The 15,796-nt window shown below is 41.2% G+C and overlaps 1 long non-coding RNA gene across 1 annotated transcript; it reads left to right on the top strand.

Annotated features, from left to right (window-relative positions):
- The first annotated feature begins 345 nt into the window (after positions 1-345).
- Positions 346-11,881, top strand: LOC123613979 (uncharacterized). Its single transcript, XR_006721400.2, has 4 exons — positions 346-766; positions 1,377-1,588; positions 4,139-8,904; positions 11,101-11,881. It is a non-coding gene; the product is annotated as an uncharacterized LOC123613979 (long non-coding RNA).
- The last annotated feature ends 3,915 nt before the right edge of the window (positions 11,882-15,796 follow it).

Raw genomic sequence — 15,796 nt, 5'->3', positions numbered from 1 at the left:
AAAAATTTTTTTCTTCTTCCTCTTTTTTTTTTCAAACTCTCATTCTTAGAAGAGCTATTTCTGAGCCTTGCTTCCTACTACCAAAGAAAAAATATAATCATAATGCAGTTAAATTCAAGGGTCAGGACCTTAAGAACACGTTAGTCTCTTATCACTACTGTGCTCCCAGACGACAAAAATTTCTCTAGAAGTACAAGCAGTGGCAATTCCCAGGCTTTCATTAAATGTTCAAGGACCTGGTTAATGAAAACAAGGTCCCTAACTGAAAACACAGTTTTAATATTTACCTGCCAGAGAGTTATAAAGGCACCATGAACAAACTGTAATGCCCTCTCAAGTTTGCATAACTATCAGGCTTCTAAAATTATCAGACTTGTTCAGCTTTAAAATGTCACAGCTGTAGCACCAAATCCTCAGTGGCTGAAGATTATTTAATAGGTAGTGAATCTCAGCCCAGGTGTATAAGAAATGCAACTATTTTAAAGTTACTTTCAGTGTTCATCATGTACAAGAAGATACAAGAAGAAATATATCATTAACATTGCAAGTACTTTCCTGCCACATTTATTTTATCTATAGCTGAGCAGGCAGAGTGTGGCAGAAACATTTGTCAAACAGAACATTTTTTCCGACTGCATCATGTGATGTGATGTGACGTGACGTGACTCGGTCCAACTTGCTGCAGTGAGAAGCAAGAGGCACAGAGCAATGACAGACTGAGGAGGGCACAGACACATGGCTCCTGGAACGTGCATGACCTTGCCTGGTGAGCATATAAGAGGGAAGGGCTGGGGCAGGGAACAGCTCTCTCCAGACTGGGTCACACTGGCTTGATACCAGCAGTAGAGAATGTCTGGTCCCCTGATCGGATCTAATTCCCCATGTGCTTGATCCGACACTAGACCAGAGCCAGCTCAGCCCAAAGAATTTCCCCTACTGGGATTCTGGGGCTATACTATGTATAGACAAGACCCTTAAATCAGCAGTGAGTATATAGGTAACTGATCAAAATTCCAAATGATCTGTAGCTGAACTCCGGGTGAATAGGGTAAGGCAAAAACAAAACAGTGCACTGAATTAACCCTTCTCTTTGTTCTTTGTGACATCTCAGTTCCTCTTGCTTTATCACTAATTCTCATGTCCTCTCCTTTTTTGTGCCTTCCTCGTCACTTCTACCTCTCACCCTCTACTCTTAACTGTCCCCTGACATTATTGTGTATGCAAATTTAGGCAAGTTTCTCAAAATCTTGGAACCTCAGTTTCCTCGTCTGTAATGTGGGGTTAGTAATATCTGTCTCAATGAATTTCTGTGCTGCAGAGCACTTGCCATAGGGCTTAACTAAATGGCACTGATCTCAAGTTCTCCCCTCTGCCAGTGCTTCTTCCTTGAAGACAGTCCCTGTCCTAACTTGTTGCTGGAGATTCCAGCTGAATGCATAAGGACATCCTCACTGAGCACCAGCCACAATTTGCATTGGAAGGAGGAGGAGAGCAATCCAAAAATAGAGGAGAAGGCGTCAAGATGGTCTAAAGGTGGTACTGCAGATCATGAGCTTGATTCAGCCTCTGAGACATTTCCTTTCACAGGGTGAGATTACAATAACAAGTGTGTAACGAGTTGCATGCTAAAACCTTCTTCACGAAGCTGCCATTCTGCCATAATGATGGAGAGGTAGACTTGTTCCAAATAGAGGAGTGAGCCACAGCCAACTTTTGATTAATGAAGGACAGCTGATCTGATTTGGAGCTCCTCGGGGGTCCTGCAAGGCCATGTTTCTGTCACATGCACCATTTTTGCATCAGCTTTCCTGCTCCAAGGCTGAGCCTGGGAAGGAGCCATAAATTACTTTCAATCATGCTCATGCCATAAGTCAGCTGGAGAAGATGGGATGTCAATCTACCTCTTTTAGGGGAGGAGAGTGAGGCTGAACAGAACCCCAAACATCCCAAGATGCTGTGCCAGTTGTCACCTTCAGCTAGCCGCCTCGTTGCTCTCCGGACTGCTACCAGTGGTAGTGCTGGTAAAGATGTCCAGGCTTGAATGCAATGTGGGCAGCAAGGCTGTGACTGTAACTAAGGACTCAGGTTCTTCCTGGTCCCTGAGTTATTCATTCTTTCAGTCAGTCAGTCAGCAAGCATTTATTGTCTCTCCACATATCCAGAAAGTACTAAATTCAAGCCTGGTCTAGGAAACTTTCTTTTCTTGGAATAATTCTCAACTATGGCTGTGTCTAAATACCCTGTGGAGTATGGGGAGGGGAAATGCATATTCCTGGGCCTGACTCCCCAAAGATCCTGATTCAGTATTGCTAGAGGGTTTTGTTCCCAGCATCTGTATCCAGATGTGCAGCACAGTTCCCTCCACGCCATCACCATTTGCCTGTCATGAATGTCTTTCTCCAGCCACACTCTCTCTGGTCACAAACACTGTCTATTTGCATTAACTAGGGAATCAGATTTAGTCGGGACCTTCCTTCTCCCACAAGAACTATCCATCCATTGGACAAACACATATGAGCCCTGAACTCAGTATGTACTATATACCAGTGATCAGTTCTGGCTCTTCCTTGCTGTTTTGACAATAGTCATCTGGAGACAATAGTTTCCACCTAGAATACACTAGAGGAGATTTTCAGACCAAGGTAAGGTGGTGCTTTCAGGAAGGCTTCCAAGGACAGGCAGTTTAGCGACTACTTCATCTGCCCCAAGGTAGAGCTGGGCTACACCGGTTCTCATGATTCAGGGGACTGGGGGAATCTCTTCCTTACCCTCTTTAGAAATGGCAGCCTGGAATGTGGCCTTCTATTTAAGCATAGAAATCTGAATCCCAGAACAGAACATGACCTTAGGAGACCCCAGAGAATCTGAAAAACAGATCAGCAACTCCCACATAATCAGGAATTTTCAGAGAGAATTGGATAAGCTTAAAAAGATGATTAGTTCATGCCTGACTTAAATATTCTGCCTAATTTTCATTATGCAAGTTGACATATTTTAAGTTTGAGCTTATCTAGGCCAAAATCTTTTTTCCTAATAATCTGGACTTGGCCATATCACATTGTAGTTCTTTACTATCCAACTCTGGAATGAACCACTGAGGAAAAATCTAAGTGATCTTGAGCCCAAGAGTTCTAAGTGAGTTTGGGATCCAAGCCTTCCATGAACACAAGGTTGGAAGGTGGCATTTACTCCAGGGCATGTCCATTCCTGCGAAGCCAGAAAACACTAGCGATGCTGCGGCTGATATGCAGAGGCTAAACAATAAATGATAGCAGAATTTAGTTGCTTAATTCTGACTGAAAGTGGAAAGATGGAGAGAAACGCCAAATTAGCGCAGGCACGTGTATAGGAGATTTCACGAACAGGAAAGTAATAACCCAAACGAGTGCCTGCTAGACTAACCGGAACTTTTAAATGAGTTGGAAAGAGTGGAACACATGTTATTTTGGAGTTTCTCCTACCAGCCCATCCCACACCCAATCATCACAAGGCGGCAGTGGAATAACTCAATGGAGTAAGCTTTGCATCACTGGCATGTAACATTTTTGGTGAATGAGTAAACGGCCAGATCATAAAATCAGAATATAGACATTTCTTAAAAAGTCAAATGCTTTTGGAAAATAACCTGAGGGTATCTTTCACAATTCCACTCACAGACTTTAGACTTTACCTGTTCCTCAGTTAACTGTGATGTGATGGCATTTTGTGGCTTAGGTGTGTCACAGGTCACCAGCTCAACACATGGCGTCAGTCACAGATGGTGGAGCTGGGAATCAGGGTTCACAAGACGAAGCTCATGTCAGACGCCTGCCGTCCTGAATGTCAGGACAGTAAGAGATTAAACAGAAGGAAATTGGAGACAAAAAGAAAGGAAAGGAAAACGTGAGGTCACAAATGGAAAAAAACAAGTTTTATTTCCATATTTGTTTCTCTTATTCACTCTTCTGATCTTTACCCCTGACTTTTCTGCTTCTCGTGTTCACAGGCACTCAAGTACATTCATATTTATATACATAAATGCACACATAGACACAGTTCCTATATTTCTCCTCCTCCTCTATTCAAATAGTAATATCTATTCTGTTTGTGTAGGAGGCGCATACAACAGATGAAATAACAAAATCACATTTTGTTGCAGGAGGACTACAGCCTGAGGACGTTTAGAAGTTAGAGACCAGAAAGAAGCCGAGAACGAAGGGCATTACAGTAACGAGGGAAAGTCTTAGAGGCCACACTCAGCCAAGAATGTTTTCTTTTCCTTCTTAAATCCAGTGTGGTCTATAAAACCACTCTCATTAAAGCTTCGGGAAAAAAAACACTTTGACTAGAATATCTGGTACAGGGAAGGTGCAGGCATTTACAAGCATTTCCAATGAGCTGGTTAACAGACTACGTAACACTGGAGGAGCCTCCCACGTCTGACACTTGGTGCATTTGCTTGGATTCATAAAACTGGAAGCAGGAGAATAAATAACCTAGGGGATCATAAAACAGCTAACTATGCTTGTGAAGCCAAGCAGAAAGTCTGAACTCTACAAAATAGCAGGCTGAAAAATCAAAGCTCCATTAACTGTATGCGCCCTCTAATTCTAAGAAGTGATCAGTTTGAGGGTGAACCAGTGTGGAACAGAGTTTGATGTCGAAACAGATGAGGCCAAGGAGAAAACTAAAAACATGAGAATCTCTAGACTAAGGGCAGGCAGTCCCCAGCAAGCAGAGACTGGGAGTCAGAACCAGAACTCTGGCTTGCCTTCTAAACTTCTTAGTTAACCCCCTCAAATATTGGTGTCCTGTGTCACCTCCAGGAGGAGCTACTTCAGTCCTATGAAGCCCCAACCTTGACCTGGCTTCCCAAAGAACACGTGCCTCAAGTAGCCGTGTGGTCCCTGGGAAGTGGTGGGAACCTGATACCCTGGAGATTCAATTAAGTTGTTCAGGTATATATTTCTTTCATAACATTGCCTGAGCAAAATCAATTTTTCTTTACATACTTTCCTCCCAACTAGACCACGATCTTTGGAGGGGGGGGTAATTACTATGTCTTATTCATTCATATATCCCCAATGCACAGAGTTGATGCTCAAAAATATTTATTGAAGGAATAGACCAAGGTGCCTCTCAACACAAGTGGCTTCAAAGTAAATTGTTGACAGTCATGTATTCATGTGAGTATGTATTACTGAGTACCAAGCTATTATGCTAACTAACTAGGGATACAAAACCTAATAATAAAAGGCAACACATGCCCTCAAGGGGCTCATGTCTCAAGGGAAAGACAAGATCTATGATGGAGCAGCAGTGGAACAGAAAGAAGAGGGCAGAAAAGAGGCAGTAAGGAGGGAGATCAAACCCATAGGACTGGGTACCTGTTTCTCCCTTAGATGGAAAGTGTGGATGATAAGGAAATTAGGAGAATAGCTTGGATTAAAGAGAGAGACATGAGAAATTCTAGTGTAAGGGGGAAAGCCATTTGAGAGAAAGGAGATAGTTGGTGCAGGGAAAACCCTAAAACCACTCCCCTGACCCTCTGCCAAAATGGAACCCAAGCACACCACAGGGTAGGTAATCATCTAAGTCCACCCCCAACAGTGGTGAGTTCTCCACGTACTAAAGCAGCCTAGCCTAGTTTTAGCACCTCTGAGAAACAACGTCTACTTTGAGATGTATCTTCTGCCCACTGCCCCTAGTTCCATCTGTGAAAGCCACAGAGAACATGTTAAACTCCTCTTGTATGTGACAGCCCTTTAAACACACACTCTCCTTTCCTTTTAACTGAGGCTTATACACGATTTCCACACACTTCACCATTTTTGCCATTCTCATGCTTGTAGACTGATTAGAAAACAGCAACTCTAAGAGAACAGAAAAGGTAAGAAAACAAAGTTACGGCTGGCAGTGCCAGGAGGTGCGGTAACAGAAGAGGACAAATTCATCACCTGCATGTTAAGCACCAGGTTAGGACCTTTTTATACAAACCAAAATGCCCCAGGGGTCTGCGGTTCATTCGTGATGCCTTCTTCACCTCCTCCGGTTCATTCCCATTTACTTTCTTGTAAGCATTCTCTTTCACTAGGTCAGTTATTATGCCCTTACAATGTATTAATGCTGTTTTGCTTTTTGTATTCCTCTGTACTAAACTACTTATGAAAATGATGTGCTGGGCAGTGGGGTGAGATAAGTATTTCACAGTCTCTTCGAAGTAAAATGTACTTATATGTGTGGCCACAGGCAGTGATGAGCCAGCTCTATCTTCGGACATCTTAAGTCATCTAAATATTTCCTTTGTGGCAAGTTGTAAAGAAAATAAAACAAGAGCATTTTACTGTATCATATGCCGCAGTTATTTTCCCACATCAAAGGTAAAGGAAGAGAGAGGTATTAAACTCTTTTTTTGTTTACATACATAGCACAATAGCTTATAAAATAAGGAAAGAAATTGCTCAGTCAAGAAAGAAACAATTTCTTCTAACCATTAGAATCTATTTGGAAATTATCTCTTCCAATTGGACTTTCATCTGACTGCCAACATTTCAAATCGCATCTCTTAATATATCCCTTTTCATAGGTTGAATAGCTTCAAATGAGGCTCAATTCACCACTTTTCTCTGCAAAACCATTCACTTTACAATTCAACATTCTCCTCATCTTATCACACTTTACATTCATGATTTATAAACTGGAACCCCAAAATTTCAGAATCCAAAGCTACAGTGTCTAAACCAACATCATCTTTTCCTCTTTAGGGTCTTGTTCTACACATACAGACCTTGAGAAAAGGCTAAACAAAATAGACTTCATCTATTATTAACATTCTAGGATCTTTTCCCCCCCTATAAGGAGTTTTAGCATCACCATGTACCACAACTCACTTTTTCCCTTTTAAAGCAAAACGTAGCATAAACCAGAAAAAAAAAGCCCCAACAGGCTGTCCATTTCCTGCAGTCCCTGTAGTCTCCAGTGGCCCAGTCTTTCACTGGGCAGTACAGTCAAAACTCCAACTGGTTATGTTATCAAATCGGTTTAAACTTCCATCCCATGAATTTGTGCATGGCAAAGATGGGGTTGTCTGTCTGTTTAATAAAACAATTCCCCTAAAAATGCATACAGTATCTTTCAAGAACCTAGCAGGAACCTGAACTTGTTTCAACAAGGAAATTTTACTCCCACTCCCATTCTACCATGCTTTGAGCTTTGTGTCTATGTTATCAAACAACACATTAATTAATATCTAGCATTTTGCAGTCTGGTACATTCTTATAACTTCCAGTTGGCTTGTGGCTCATTTCGTTGTATACTTACTTCTCCACATTACTAAACAAACTTTGTTTTTATAGTATTAAAAAAAATAGGGCTGTTGTCAAACATTATATACGGAAATGGTTTCCTTGACAACCACAACCACAAGCAAGTTGTTTGCACCTCTTCCTCACTGTGTGGTTTGTTTAGTTACTAAAATATGTCAAAACGTTTTGAAGCAGAGTCAGGAACTAAATACCTGAAGTTATAGAACCAGCTGGAGGCAATGCAGGTGATAAACTACCCAAACATTTGTGAAGTATTTAACACTAATCATTTTCAAGTATTAGAGTTCAGCCTCGTGACACAGCCTCTAAAAGGACAAAAGCTGAAAGCTTGATATTTAAGATCCAAAATAAATGACTACCCCAAGGACACTTTAAAAAAAAAAAGTAGCTAGAAATGCCAAAGAAGAAAGAAAAAAACATTGCACGATATGGAAAGTGGCATTTCAGCTTTATTAATTTATAAATAGGTGCCAAATGCTAATTTTGAAATAGGAAAGAGATCAGCTTCAAGGTTACCAATAGAACATGAGAAATTTGGTCAAAAAAGTATGTCTCTTGACAAAATTAGACACAAAATATGGAGTATCAGTAAAACAGTTACTGAAAAACTGCGATGTAAATAAAATGTCTCATAGCTCGTAAGATTTTAAAACAATCTCTGTCTCTGGAAAACTCTCAAACTAAAAATATTATCTCAAATATCAGTTTTCACCAATGACATGGAAATAGCCAGCTTGTAAGGATTATGAAAACATTAGATCAATAGGAAATTGTACACAATGTGATTAGCATCCCAAGATAAAATTACTAACAAGAACATGTAACTCCCATGGTGTCCAGTTCTCCTTCTGAAACCTGTTAAGGACAGAATATAGTAAAAAACAAAACAAAACAAAACAAACAAACAAAAAACAAAACACACACAGTTTACTCTACCCTCAAATCATTATCTATTTGGGGGTGTCTTCAGACTATCTGGAATCAGAATCATTGGACTGAAATAAATTATATACACAGTTATGTTTTTGTTCATATATGTTTCTTAAGAAACAATTGTGTGAAAATATATATCAAAATTTAATTTGGGAAAGTACTGGAAATTCTGTTAGAAATTAGAGCTGTGTATCCCCAGATAGTTTAAGCAGCAGGTAGAGAAGACAAATACTTTTCTTTTAAAGCTCTGAGGGAGTCTGTGAATTTAGATATGAATTAAGGAGCAGGGGCTGGGGAGGCAGGCAGGGAGTCAAGAAGGAAAGAAGAGTGGATGGAGGGGAGGAGGGAAGGAAAAAAAAAAAAGAAAATAGAGAGTTCTGGAAAAAACATAGGCCAAGATGCTCAGAGTTGGTGACATTCAGCAGTGCTCTGAAAACCAAAGTAAAATTCAGAGAGTGAGTGAAACACAGGTATCTGAGGTGATTTTGAGAACAGTGTCAAAATGAAGCCAAAGAGATTCATCTGAGGTCTAGCCATAAAAGGACCTCAGTTCTCCCTGACCCAAAGCTTAACCTTTTTTACACACTTGCATTCTCACCACACTGTCTTACAGATAAGAGAATGTCAGTGCCTCCAGTCAGCCATGTGTTGGAACAGAACCCGAATGGTAAGGAGAGCTCTGGCACTACCACAACCATTCCTTGGCCCACTCCCAATAAAAGGCCTCTCCTCTCAGGTGACATCCATGTTTGAAGCCTCAACATTTGCCCGAGGAATTCTATCTTGGGTTCTAGGCATAGCTGGCCACATAGCAGAGAGCATTCCAGGAGGTATCTGTCAGGCAGAATTCTCATCAGACTCATTCCTTCTGATACGTCAAACACTTGCGGGGGAAACATCACTGTGGAGCTTTGCCTGAAGGATAGAAAATCCAGGCATTCCTCTTCATACTCTAAAATCTATCCTTGGATTGATTTTCATATCTAGACTGTCTCATTTAGTTCTTTCCATCTTATTTATTTACTTTTTTATTGAAGTGTAGTTGATTTACAATGTTAGTTTCAGGTGTACAGCAAAGTGATTCAGTTATACACATACACACATATATATTTTCTTTTCAGATTTTTTTCCATTATATATTATAAGAAATTGAATATTTTCCCCTGTGCTATACAGTAGGTCCTTGTTGTTTATCTATTTTACATATAGTAATGTGTGTCTGTTAACCCCCAACCCCTAATTTATATCCCTCCCCACCCTTTCCCCTTTGGGAACCACAGTTTGTTTTCTATCTTTTTCTTTCCATCTTGTGATGAATTTTATTTAGTTTTGTTTTAAAATGCTATATCTATAGTTCACTTTGTCCTGTAAAAATTTTAAGGTCTGTATTTTGTTGAATTGAACCGTGGACTGACACCACTAGCCTTTATTTGAAGAACATTACAGGAAGCACTTCTATGAAATGCCTATCAAGGTACTGCTGAGAAGGTTACTCATTATATTTCAAAGTGTCCTCCTTGAGAAGACCCCTGGAATAAATGCTTTGGTTCAAAGAAGTGTTGTGCGCCTCTTCCATCTCTGGCTTGTTCTTTTCTTAAGGCCACCGACTCATGTTTCTCTCTGGGCACAGAGCCAACTTGTGGCCCTTGTCCATCCATCCTACTAAACATCATAGCACATATTTTTTGGATCCATTCCTGGATTCATCATTCTTTCCCTCCCCCTATTTTCTCTGCATTCAAGAAGTCCCACTTTGAATGCAGTTTGGTGCAGCCACTATGGAAAACAGTGTGGAGATTCCTCAAAAGACTAGGAATAGACTTACCATATGACCCAGGAATCCCACTCCTGGGCTTGTATCCAGAAGGAAATCTACTTCAGGATGACACCTGCACCCCAATGTTCATAGCAGCACTATTTACAATAGCCAAAACATGGAAACAGCCTAAATGTCCATCAACAGGTGACTGGATAAAGAAGAGGTGGTATATTTATACAATGGAATACTACTCAGCCATAAAAACCGACAACAGAATGCCATTTGCAGCAACATGGATGCTCCTGGAGAATGTCATTCTAAGTGAAGTAAGCCAGAAAGAGAAAGAAAAATACCATATGAGATCGCTCATATGTGGAATCTAAAAAACAAAAACAAAAACAAACAAACAAAAACAAAGCGTAAATACAGGACAGAAATAGACTCACAGACAGAGAATACAGACTTGTGGTTACCGGGGGGTGGAGGGTGGGAAGGGATAGCCTGGGATTTCAAAATTGTAGAATAGATAAACAAGATTACACTGTATAGCACAGGGAAATATACACAAAATGTTATGATAACTCACAGAGAAAAAAATGTGACAATGAGTGTGTATATGTCCATGAATGACTGAAAAATTGTGCTGAACACTGGAATTTGACACATTGTAAAATGATTATAAATCAATAAAAAATGTTAAAAAAAAAAAAAGAAGTCCCACTTTTAAATTTTTTGAATTAGTTAATATGGTACAGTAGTAAAAATACCACGGGTCAGGGCAGCACCTCTCCCACCCACAGATGCAGAGAGGCAAGCACACCCCACTGGGGCTGGACAGGAATCCTACCCATGCAGACCCAGAAAGGGATCTGAGCCTCTCTTCTCATAGAGAAAGAATACAGTGAAATCACAGACCACCGTCAGCTGCCAGACCACCTCATCCCTGGGAGGGTAACTTTTAGAGTATGCATTTCAGAGTGTCATGGAGTATCACCCGATTCTCCTCTACAATCGTAAAATAAAATACTCAGCACTTTTAAAATATGAAAATGAGTAACAAGAGTTCATTACTCAGATGAAATGTTTACTTTATCCCGCACATAGGATGGAAACTGCCTACTGCCCTGAAGCACAGTGCTGGCTTCCAGTGCTGGCCCTGGAAGTGCCTGGGCAGGCCCAGCCTTGCAGCAGGAGGAATCAGAGAAGACAGTTACAGAAGCCAGCTCTTCTGGAAATCCTGGGGGAAGCAAGCCTCATTATTCACCGAGAATGGGCCTAGCTTGTTCTAAATTCATTTGGTTTAACACAAGGGCACCCCTTCACTCTCTCAAGCTTTGACTTGGCCACTAACCTCAGCCTCTCTAATTAACTCTGCTCTAGCCCCTTCCTTAACCCACTATTTTTGCTCACTGTCCCTGACATTCTACACTTAGCACTATCTATCTGGCCCAGGCCACCAGGAGAACCCACCCTTCCTTTATTCACAGCTACTCCCCTGAGCTAAAAGGAACAATTCATCCTGATTTTAAAATTAAAAATCTCACATCCTTGGAAACCCCTCAGTCCCAGGCAAACAGGGATAGCTGGTCACCCCCAGCCTACACTGACCAAATAGCAAATTGACAGCAGGAATAGAATCTTATTTTATTTTCTTCCTTATCTAAAACATAACTTTTTAAAGACAGCACAGTGAGCCAATATCACAGAACCAAGTTATCTAAGTGCGTGTGAGCAATATGGCGATACCCATAGCAAAATTTAAATCTCATTCTCTTCCCCTGCTGCCTTGCATGGTCCAGAAAAGCCTCTGCTGCCTTTTACCACTGTATGCTCAAGTAATACAAATTTTAAGTTGGTCCAAAGAAAATAAAGTGAATACAGTATATCGTCTACTTGAAAATAAACAATTAATTCTAAATCCAGATTTTTTAAGCTACTTAAATGTTTTTAGGATAATTCAATGTTATACATCTACATCTCTCCCCTCCCCCTTTAGTGTAAATAATAAGAGCTGCCTATGAATCTATCTCAGAAGACAAAGGAAAAAACAAAACTCTGTGCCCAATTCTACAAACCAGGAGGTGACCAAATTTCCAAAACATGATTGTCATAACCTCTGATCAACAGGAAGGGCACTCTGAAAGGGTGAATGGTCAATATACACACTAGGGACTCCCACACTGCAAATTAGTCACTGATCCTTTGTGCATTTCTTAAATCAAAGACTCTTGTTTACATTCTGGTCTCAGTTGTTAGTTTTTGAGCAACCAACAAGGCAACCTATCCACATATGTTCATTATGATCCTTTCTAATGAAGAGTATTTCCTTATACCGTTTAAACAAAAAGAAATCAATGCACAGGCATTTCAAAGCTCTGACCTCTACATTTCTGTACTTGGAGATATATTGAAGAAAAGATATACATGGTGTCCATTGGAAGTGAGAGTCAGATTAACTCAGTGAAGCATACATATAGTTCTGCATCTAATTCTGAACACAATATAATCATTCTGTCATGTATGATGGATGTCTGGATAGACTTCAGGATTTTGAAAGTCTCAAGTTAAGCTTTTAGTTTATTCCTCTAAATCTCCAGGGCTTCAGATAAAAATGATCTCTTCAATATTCACTACAAGGCTTGGGTATGAAACTCTTCAGCAGGAAAACATCCTCAGAGCTAGATATATTTTATAACTGATTATGTGTCTGTATTACCTGAAAATAGCAGACCGATACTGCTTTAAAATAATAATAGGAAAATCGGTTGCCAGTGGGAAAGCCCCAGAGATGGGAATGTCAATTTACTGCAGACATTTGCTGCTCATTTTTCTTAAAGGAAAACTAGAGTCAGACACGGCAAATGTGTTGGCAGTAAAAACTAATATGATGGCTACTTAAAAGGAACCACATGCTGTATACCAGAAACTGACATGTTGTAACTGACTGTACTTCAATTTAAAAAATAATAATAAAATGAAATAAAGTAAAAGAAGCCAATTAAATAGGCTTTGTTTTTTAGAGTAGTTTTAGGTTCCTAGAGGGGAAAGAGAGAGAGATCCCACACACCCTTTTCTCCCCACGCATACTCCATCTCCTCCACCATCTCACAACAGACATGCACTTGTTACCACTGATGTATCTGAACTGACAAGTCATCACCCAGAGTCCACAGTTTATGTTACAGTTCACTGTTAGGTGTGTACATTCTATGGGTCCGGACAAATGCACGATGACACGTATCCCACCACTGTAGTAACACACAGAGTACTTTCCCTGCCCCAAAAGTCCCCTGGGCTCCACCTGTTCATCTCTTCCAACCTCCAGCAACCACTGATCCTTCCACTGTCTGCACAGTCTGCCTTTCACCAAAGCGTCATAGAGCTGAAATCATACAGTAATCAGCTTCTTAAGACTGGCTTCTTTCACTTTGTAATATGCACTTAAGTTTCCTCCATGTCTTTTCATGGCTTGATAGCTCATTTCTTTAAAACCACACTTTTTTTTTTTAAACTTGACCTTCTTCCTTAAGTTAAAACTGTGGTCTCCACGGTTAGAGTTACAGAGTGTGAGTTTTACAAGTAGGTAAACCTAAAATATTGGAGTAGGTAAGCCCTGGGTTTAGAAGCAGCATTCATCGGTTCAAGTTCCAGCTCTGCAATTCATTAGGGTAAGACCTTGGAGAAGTCACTTAACCACTGAGGTGAGTGAGGGTTGAACATAAATAGGCTTGATTGTCCATGAGGAAACTTGGCTTAAGATTGTGCCCAATAGGGGTGTCCCTGGTTGGGTGGGGACACGGACCCAGTCAAATCCTCTACCTTGTGAGATGGACACAGGTAAGAAATAGGGAGTGACACAGTTTGAAGGGACGAACGGAGAGACCACAGAGCTGCTCTTGCACCCTAAGACAAATTCAAGTTATACGCATACAGTGGGACAAAGTGTAGCCAACAGAAGCCATGACTCGGGGAACGGGAGGTTTTGCTAACAGAGGATCACTCTCACAAGTAATTGCTGGGGGAAAAGAAGACATAAAGATGTATACACAGAATAATGCTAAACCTGCTGCCCATACATAGGACCATAAATAAAGGCAGCTAAGGAAATATACTAAAATGCTTATCAGTGCTTATCTCTGGGTCATAATTTTGTTTGTTTGCTTTATTTTTTTTGGAGGGGGAAGGTAATTAGATTCACTTCTTTATTCTTAGAGGAGGTACTAGGGGTTGAACCCCGGACCTTGTGCATGCCAGGCACCCACCCTACTACTTGAGCTATACCCTCCCTTCTCTGTGTCATAATTATGATTGTACTACCCAGGGTTTCAGTAGAAAAGAGATGAAACTCTTAAACCAAGTGACTTAAGGAGAGTATACGAAGAGACTATTTGCAAGATATAAGTGCAGGATGGTACAGGCTTCCAGGGTAGACCCCATTACCAGCCTACACTGGGAGGGGCTGGGGAGGGAACTGCTTCCTGAACCTGTAGAGAGAGAACTGCTGAGAGGGCTGCCTGATAGGCGCTCTGCGTGTCAATCAAGACCCACAGCCAGCCAGCGGCAACCACAGGGAGGAGCGAGGGAAACAGCCCAACACCTCACTCACACTGGCAAAACTCGAGGGGAAAGCAGAAGGCTGCGGGGCTTTGAAGGCAGGTCAGCCTGCCAGGCACTCAGCAGAGTGGAGAAGGATGGATCTAGAGGAACAAATGGGTGGTTTAGTTTTCCTTTTTTTCTCATCTGAATTTTCTGTATTTTCTCCAAGGAGTATATAAAACATGTATTTCATAACTTTACATTTTTTTCTTCCGTGGCATTTCAAGTTGGTCACTCTTTGCAGTGGGTTGGTTAAAAAAATAAAATAGGGGTGTGAGTCCAAAAGAGATTGAAAATAGGAGGGAAGACAGAAATTATGGAAAGGTTAACATGAGTGATGCAGGGGATACAAAGGACACACTGGGTGGCTAAAGAAAATACGAATCTGAGTGTCACTGTCCCAGCTCCACACTGTTCTGCTTTTTAAAGACTAACGGTAATAGAAATTTTAATAGTCACTTGTAAGGGAAATTTTTAAGGGATTTTCCTATATCTGCATTGACATACATGCTCAGCCCTGAATGAAAACACCATTTTAAGCTGCCAAGGCCCTTTTCAGCATTCTGAAACCATTTTTTTCTTCTCTGGTCTCTGATCTAAATGCATCTGCTTTCAAACTCAAAACGGTAATTTTTGCAAGTGTAGCAAATCAAGCACAACCCACATCTAGCAGATCTTACAGATGTGACCAGTTTCGGTATAAGCAGATGTCAAACCAAGCAAACCACAGTCCCTGGCTAATTGCACACAGGTGAAGTTAGAGATAAGTTTTGCAGTCTCCAATTCCTCAGGGCTCAGTTCTGTAAGGCTAACTCTGTTCTTCAAAAGTCCCCTCTGTGCATCTAGGATGCCAGCGCTGATCCAGTAGAGGGCAAGGGTGGATCCAGGAGCCTGGCCCTCTACAAGGACTCCCTAGGGGAGGCACATCTCCATGTGGCTCCATCTCTGCAAGCAGGTGGGGTCACCTGAGTTCACTTCTCCCATCACGGTCTGGTCTGTGGCTGTTCCCTTAGCAACCCTGTGGCTGCTGCCAGCAGTCATGGGAACAGGAATTATGACCTTCACTTCAACTGCAACCCTGAAAACAAAAGCCCCAGCACCTCCAGCTTCAGCAACATCTAATTAATGGCTGAATTGCCAGGCTGTGTATTTCAGACCCAAGGCAGCCCCTGAGTGAGGCAGGGAGGGGGCTGCTCCCCTAAAG

This window comes from Camelus bactrianus, chromosome 23, assembly GCF_048773025.1.
Source record: "Camelus bactrianus isolate YW-2024 breed Bactrian camel chromosome 23, ASM4877302v1, whole genome shotgun sequence".
NCBI lineage: Eukaryota > Metazoa > Chordata > Mammalia > Artiodactyla > Camelidae > Camelus > Camelus bactrianus.
Note: the sequence above shows the minus strand (reverse complement) of the source record. Positions and strands in the feature narration are given on the sequence as shown.